The sequence below is a fragment of the Salvelinus sp. IW2-2015 genome, unplaced genomic scaffold (genome assembly GCF_002910315.2).
Source record: "Salvelinus sp. IW2-2015 unplaced genomic scaffold, ASM291031v2 Un_scaffold16446, whole genome shotgun sequence".
NCBI classification, from domain to species: domain Eukaryota; kingdom Metazoa; phylum Chordata; class Actinopteri; order Salmoniformes; family Salmonidae; genus Salvelinus; species Salvelinus sp. IW2-2015.
Window position 1 is genome coordinate 144,802 of NW_019957590.1, and position 8,082 is coordinate 152,883.

The 8,082-nt window shown below is 41.4% G+C and overlaps 1 pseudogene; it reads right to left on the minus strand.

Moving 5' to 3' along the window:
* LOC112080708 (microtubule-associated protein 1B-like) overlaps nt 1–6,745 on the minus strand; it is a 21,583-nt pseudogene extending 14,838 nt beyond the window's left edge.
* Between the last annotated feature and the right edge of the window lie 1,337 nt (nt 6,746–8,082).

The following is an 8,082-nucleotide window of genomic DNA, read 5'->3' on the forward strand; positions in this document are numbered from 1 at the left end:
GAAACCAAGTTAAATCTGTTCGTGAACATCGATAGTAACATGTTTTCACAATGAAACATATTTCATTGAACTGTTGACAGACCCTCTCTCTGCGTGCTCAAGAAAGGAATTGTCACGTTGGGTGAAGGATCGGGAGACAGGCGCAGGAATGCGTAATAGTTTTWAAAATMTCACCCACATTACAGTGTGCCATGTAAAAGCACGGGGACGAAGACCAAACAAACACGTATKCAAAACACAGGGTTGAGACCCAAAGAGCGAGTACCTCGGACGAGACCCGTGATCATCTGCGCAAAACAAGCGGCACGAAAGCCAAAACAGCAAGGCACAGGTACTCACAGGCACAACGGACTTTGGAACAATAATCGACAGCCCAATGGAAACCAAAGGACACATTTATACAATTACAGTCAGGGAAATTGGGACCAGGTGTGCGTAATGACACAGTTCCGGAGGGATCCYTGACAGGAATGAAGGAGAGATGGGAGGAGATGGAAACACACGGTGGTGAGATATTCTGTAGCTAAAGGTAATGTTTCAGCCAATTAATTATGAAATTATAAAAAATTCCCTATTACTAGGCTACTCAAAATCAAATACAAATGAACTATAATTGTAGGCTAACTCTGTAAGCCGCCCMGCACAATCAATGAACCAACAGCATCGCCTAGGCCTATACGTTCTCTCCCAGACTCATGGATAGAAGGTTTGGAGGGTAACARAAGGTCCATCCAGTATGCATAATAATACAGTRCACACTCAAAGGCGATTACMAGAATTTGTTTCAATTTGGAGTATGCTAGACKAATTATGTACCAATGACATCTTAAATCAGTTTTTTWAAATGTTTTTCTGCAGTGCATAATATGCGGTAGGCTATGTATTGTATAACGGCACAATCGTTATTTTAATTCCGTTTTTTTCCCGGGCTCATAGATAGTATAAGCTCTAATATGTGTGTTTTGAATGAATCATCAATTTAGAAAGCACTGTCCATTTCATTTAGTTAGGCTTTGAAACAGCGTCCACAACGACCATGTTTTCCTCTCAGTTTCAACCCGTTACTGAACTTCTTTCTTCAAACTGATCAACTGATCACAGCGAGGTGACTTTTATAAGTAAAATACTGTTGTGATGATAAGTGTTTGATGTGATTCTGAATTGCATTTGCATTGATGTCAGAGTGGTTAGAGGTGGTTAGAGGCACAATAGAGCCCTGAGAACCAGGCCATTAGGACCTGATGGAGGGACAATAGAGCACTGAGTCCTGATGGAGGGACATAGTAGCCTGAGTACCAGACAACAGAGCCCTGAGTACCAGGCCATTAGGACCTGCTGAGGAGAATAGAGCCCTGAGAACCAGGCCATTAGGACCTGATGGAGGGAAATAGAGCCCTGAGTACCAAGCCATTAGGACCTGATGGAGGGACAATAGAGCCCTGAGTACCAGACAATAGAGCCCTGAGTACCAGGCCATTAGGACCTGATGGAGGGACAATAGAGCCCTGAGTTCCAGGCCATTAGCGACTGACGGTCATTAGCAAGTTGGGTACTACAACGCATGTCCAGATGCATAAGAGGAAATTACGTGACTCAACAGTCACGTGGATTTTACTGTGGTCATGACTCATGCCTGCCAGTGTGGCGGTAATACGGCCACCGCAACAGCCCTAGTTCTATATCCTTTCAATGCCGGTTCCATTTTCTCTCGGCTTGGCGGCAGGGGAGGCAGAGAAGCCTGACAATGGCCCTGTTGGCTGTAAGGAATTCAGCTGAGACGACCACTGTCTCCTCTTCTTTCTTTGTGTCAGAAGTGCCTTCAGAGATTCAACAGAGATTCAACAGGCACTGAGGCTGAGCTGACTGTCTGAATATTAATGTCACGCTTTTCAAACATTACGTTCAACTTCCTCCCCAGCTGGATCTACTTGATATGCTGATTGCCAAAACATCTGAGAGACAAAAAAATATGCTTACTGAGGAGAAGCAACTGAGGAGAACACTTATATAATGCAAAAAAACAAGGACCTGCTTAAAATCATAACATCATACTGAACATCACACCACCTTAACCTTTTACACTCGTGGGAATTGACCTATATGGATAGGGCTAAATTGAAATCTTTGTTACAGAAGAAATATGAAAAGCAAATGTATAACCATGGTAGCAATTGAAAGGGAACAGTTTGGAGATGATGGGGAAATTATTAGACCAAAGGTSAGTACACAACAGTTCACCTGACACGAGACTGAATCCAAACATTACACTGTTGATTTTATGGGCATTTTACATTTTCTGTACTTTCCGCTGAATTTTGTTGATAACGAAATCAAAAAATGCTAAATTCAGAGAAACAGATGGTAATTTTGGTGCACATAGAAATGAGTCATGTCATGAGTGCATTCAGGTGTGTGTTCTGCTGCATTTTTTCCCCACAATAAACAAACATTGGTTCGTTCTGTTCAGAACAACCCAGGGTATGACGCCATGTCATCTTGTAACTGAACATCAAACATAGTGATTATAAACGTTGACACTGTATATGGCATTTGTTTTTTTATTTGGAAATGTGAAGTGCACATTTGGACTGTATGACATCAAAGCGGTTGTAACGGCTTTCATCCTGGGATGAAGGAGAGGACCAAAACGCAGCGCGGCTAGTGTTCAACATGATTTAATAAAGATAATAACGTGAACACTACAAGCAACAAAACAATAAATGTGAAAACCGAAAACAGTCCTATCTGGTGCAAAACACAAAGACAGGAAACAATCACCCACAAACCAACAGTGCAAACAGGCTACCTTAATATGGTTCCCAATCAGAGACAATGACAAATACCTGCCTCTGATTGAGAACCATATTAGGCCAAACAACAAACCCAACATAGAAACACAAAACATAGAATGCCCACCCAGCTCACGTCCTGACCAACTAAACAAAGACTAAACAAAGGAAATAAGGTCAGGAACGTGACAGCGGTATTTATTATAATCCTCAACGTCTCATCTTTCAAAAATACATAGAGTCCTCTTAATTTACAGCATTTACCCTCACACAGACAATAAAAAGTTGCCCAATTAGCGAGAGGCGCGGTGCTCAAATTCAGAACAGCAGTCAGTCAAAACAAGTACAGAGCCTGAGCCTGAGCTCTGTACAGCCACTATCTTCCAAATCTGCCCTTTTGAACCCGTATACGGGCGTGAAGGGCTACTGAAAGATGTCATGCTCTGATTAGTCCTAAAGACGAATTAACATTTCCAACCCAATAATTATCATGTCCAAGGACAATCTCCAGCTAATCCTCTTCATGGAAAATGGGCCTGTGAGCCCACACCAGGCCTGGGTTCAGATTCTATTTAAAATCATTTCAGATACGTTATCTATGCTTCTTTGACCTTGTCTGGCTTAATGGACCAATAGAATAGTCCCAGAACTGCTATACCTGCCCATCTGGCACCTTAGGCAGGCTAGAGCAAAAGATTTCAAATAGAATRCGAACCCAGGTCCCGCCCCCACACCAGCCTGCAGAGACATCCACATTATTTGAAAGTGTATCCTTCCTTCCTCCCTTCTTTGACATAACCACTGACTAGAAAGGACTGGACAGGTGAAATCTGTGGTGAAGCCCTTGCGTTCACCTGTAAAACCATGTTTAATACGTGATTACTTCAATGAAGGGAGGAAGGGAGCATACAGACTCACACAGCCCATCAAACACATTCTTCAGGCTCTGATATTCGGTCTGATATTAAAGGGGTAGGATGAAGTAACCCTTATACAGATGTAGGATCTTAATTTCAGCTAGTTTGCCACAGCAGGGAAATAATCCTGCAGCAACAGGAAATTTGAATTATTATGTGGATTATAAATAATGCACATTTTTGTAAGGGTTGATACGTTTTTCTTTGGGGCATATCAAGTCTGACATTTCAAAGTGGAAATAACAAACTTTAGAAGCATTTTTWAAATTAAAATACACTACAAGTTTGCAAGGAAACTTCTCAACAACAAAATAGTGATCAAATTAAGATCCTACATCTGTCTGCTGATCTGTGGTCAGCTTTCAATTGTCCCATCTAATGGTTAAGGTTGGGATTGTGGAAGAGTAAGTTGATCATAGATCTGTCCATGTGGGTAACTGTCACCCAGAGCATTATAGTAAAGCAAGGAGTACAACCGTTAGATGGAGTACAACACAGTATTTGTTCTACAGGGAATACTTTCATGCTTTTATTACTCCGTTGAAACTCTTACTATGTTTAGCAGATGCATTCATCCTTCCATAGCTTGATAACTCACTCTGGAAGAGAGCATCTGTTAAATAAATGATATGTAAATATGGGGTGGGTAGTAGTGGGTCCATTCTATAGGCCGAAGCCTCTTGTGGCCCTGGAAAAACATGTCTCCGTCCAAATTACACCCTATCCCCTATATAGTGCACTACTTTTAACATGGGCCATAGAGCTCTGGTCAAAAGTAGGCACTATGTATGGAATAGGGTGCCATTTGGGACGTACTGAGGGTCTAATTAGAATGGTGTCAGGCTCAGAGCTGATCCTATTGTCCAGCTAAACACCTACTAACACTGTAATGTAAACACACTCTGAGGGTGTGTGTGTGTGTGGTGTGGTGTGTGTGTGTGTGTGTGTGTGTGTGTGTGTGTGTGTGTGTGTTGTGGTGTGTGTGTGTGTGTGGTGTGGTGTGTGTGTGTGTGTGTGTGTGTGTGTTGTGTGTGGGGTGTGTGTGTGTGTTTGTGTGTGTGTGTGTGTGGTGTGTGTGTTTGTGTGTGTGTGCGCGTGTGTGTGTGCGCGTGTGTGCGTATGGTGCAGAGTCAAACATTTCTCCAAAACATTTCATAACAACAACCAAGAATGTGAACTATTGGTGTCAACACGCCCACTAAAATACTTACATGAGAACAATGTTTTGATTAACTGTATATGCATGATTCTATTCCTCCGCTCACTGTGTTGTGACATGATGACATATGATATGGACAGTGTAACAATAATATATAGCTTAGGTCTTATACAACCTAAAATACAGGTAACAGCCAGAATAAAGGAAACACCAAAATGTTTTATTTATTTTTATTTAACCTTTATTTAACCAGGAAGGGCTAGTTGAGATTTAAAATCTATTTTTCAAGAGCGTCCTGGCCAAGATAGGCAGCACCAAGTCATTACAAAAATTACAGACAAACAACATGAAAAACTACAAGTAATCTAGTAAAAACCATAGAATTCACAAGAGTATAACAAAATCAAAAACAGCAAATTAAAAACATTGACAGGTCAGGGAATCAGTCTCAAGATCATTCATCAGTGATTTAAAAATACTAATCGGGACAAGTTCTTCCAGTTTAAAAGTATTTTGTAAGGCTTTCCAAGACGATGGCGCAGAGTTCATAAAAGCCATTTTACCAAATTCAGTTCGGACATTTGGAACAGTTAGCAGGATAAAGTCCAGCGAACGAAGAGAGTACCCACCACATTTCTGAACAARAAAAATGCCCAAATAAAAAGGTAGTAAACCCAAAATGGCCCACATAGTGTCTTAATAGGGCGTTGGGCCACAACGAGCCAACAGAACAGCTTCAGTGTGCCTTGGCATAGATTCTACAAGTGTCTGGAACTCTATTGGAAGGATACAACACTATTCTTCCACAAGAAATGCCTTAATTTTGGTGTTTTGTTGATGGTGATGTAAAACGCTATCTCAGGCACTGATCCAGATTCACCCATAAGTGTTCAGTTGGGTTGAGATCTGGTGACTGAGACACACACACACACACCCTTTAAAGCCCCTATGCTCCTTTGAGACCCCTCTTTTAAAGTCACTGAGATSTCTTCTTCTAGACATGGTYGCCAAAATAATGATCAACTGGGCATTTTTTTTACATGACACATGGGATGTTTAAATTGCTTAATTAACTCAGGAACCACACCTGTATCGAAGCACCTGCTTTCTATATACTTTGCATCCCTCATTTACTCAAGTGTTTACTTTATTTTGGAAGTTACCTGCATATCTACCATAGCCTACTTATGCCACTGCCAGTATTCATTTTTTATGTTTTTGGGTTGGTCATCTCTCGTGGACAGACACACGTAGCATATTTTAGCGTCTTTCAACAGATTGTGGGATGCGACAACTAACGAGGAACATTGTTCCGCTGGATTTTCGTCACTGATCATTTGGACAAATCACAATTTTGAATTTRGGAAGGGAKGGGGACACTTGGTCCATAGACTTTCCAGAAACTTGCAGAGAGCGGGGGTGGTGCTAAGGCCCTGCTTCTGCTGCTTGTTCTAGTATCTTTTGTAATATGTCACCCCCCCCAGAACTAAATCATGTAGCTGGCGCAAGATTTTAGTTCTGGGTTGGACAGATTAGTGGGGTTGGAGATTCAATCTTTTTTCTGATTGAAAGACACAGCCATACTGCTGTATATCAGAGCTGTAAAGCTCAGTGCCAAGCTCTTCCTAATCCATCCCCAAAGAGGCAAATAGCTGGCTTTCTAGCAGGTAAACATTTAATCCCTCAAAACTGCATTACCTGCGCAGCTGAAGTCATCATTCATCATTTGTGGGATCCAGATAAATTGCTTTACGAGGGCAGCTTAAGGTTTCTGCATTAGTTTATTCCTCAATCCTAACATGAGTACTTTTATTGTAAATAACAAAATGCCCCTCATTAGATATTGCTCCTCTCACTTTCAGAACCATGGACAGCGGCATTTGCAACATTCTTTACGTCYCATCACAAGGGAAGTTACGGCTGATTAAAGTCAACCTTGTTACGTTCACCCCTATGACTTTCATAGTCACTTTTTATAGTCATTTTCTTCATTTAACCTCTTGAGATGGAAATGTTTTTATGAAGTTGAACATGTGCTCTTCATGACAGAATGTTAAAATTGGGTGAAATAAATAGTTATTTTATAAAATGACTCTGCCCAAAAGGTACTCTATTCCTGAAATGAGCCAAATAGTGAGCAGATATTTCTTTTCTTTCCAGGAACTGGAGGGTGAGCACAGGGTGACTGCACTAGGCCATGTGTAAGGCTTTTCTGATGTGACAGTGTGTTGTTTGCCAGAGGTGTTTGATGACTAAACATAATAGAATAGAGCCAAGGAAGCAGTTTAGGCTATTTTTCTAAGTCAAAGTGTGAATGAGACATACCTTTATGTGAAGGACACTGGGCTCTATTACTAAATAATTCATGCAAAGATTGTGTCATTTTCTACTGTGACAAAAGCTGAACTAATATTTAGCAATTAAGTATTGTATAGAATTGCTTAAAAAAACAGCCATATATCCTTGTTGGTGATAGAGGTTTATATTCGAGCTGTCTTCTATTGGTTTAGTAGCAATGCAATCATTCTGAAAGAACTCTACAAAGTCAGACTTGCATAACATTCCTTTCATAAAAGCTGCAAATGATCAATCTCATTCTAGCTAATTATTGCCCTAATTCATTTGGTAAATTATAGGCCAGGCAGGAAGCCATTTTGTGTCTTTGCTGCCATGCTGATGGACAAAAAAAGAATGTGTTACCAAAACAACGTTTTGCTGGCTCCAGCTTCTCTTTATAGAAGAGCAATGGACTCACCACTTGATAAACACAAGTAAGATGTCTAAGAGTGATGGGAAGGTGGGTGGGGGAGTCAGCAACGGCCCTCCACAAGGCGACATGGGATGAGAGAGAGAGAGAGAGAGAGAGAGAGAGAGAGAGAGAGAGAGAGAGAGGAGAGAGAGAGAGAAGAGAAGAGAGAGAGAGAGAGGAGAGAGAGAGAGAGAGAGAGAAGAGCAAGAGAGAGAGGCCTACACTAAGAGATAGCTCAGCCTCTGACTGACTGGCTGATGGGTGATGGAAGAGTTTCAGGCTGTATCTCAAATTACACTCTATTCTCTTTATAGTGCACCTCTATTGAACAGGGGGCATAGGGCTCTGGTCTAAAGTAGTGCACTATAGGGATTAGGACGCCTTTTGGGATGCACTACAGTAACAAGCTGCCTGGCTAGCTGGCAGAGATGCATTTTTCTGCCCACTCATCGCTGAGTCGAGTCCAGC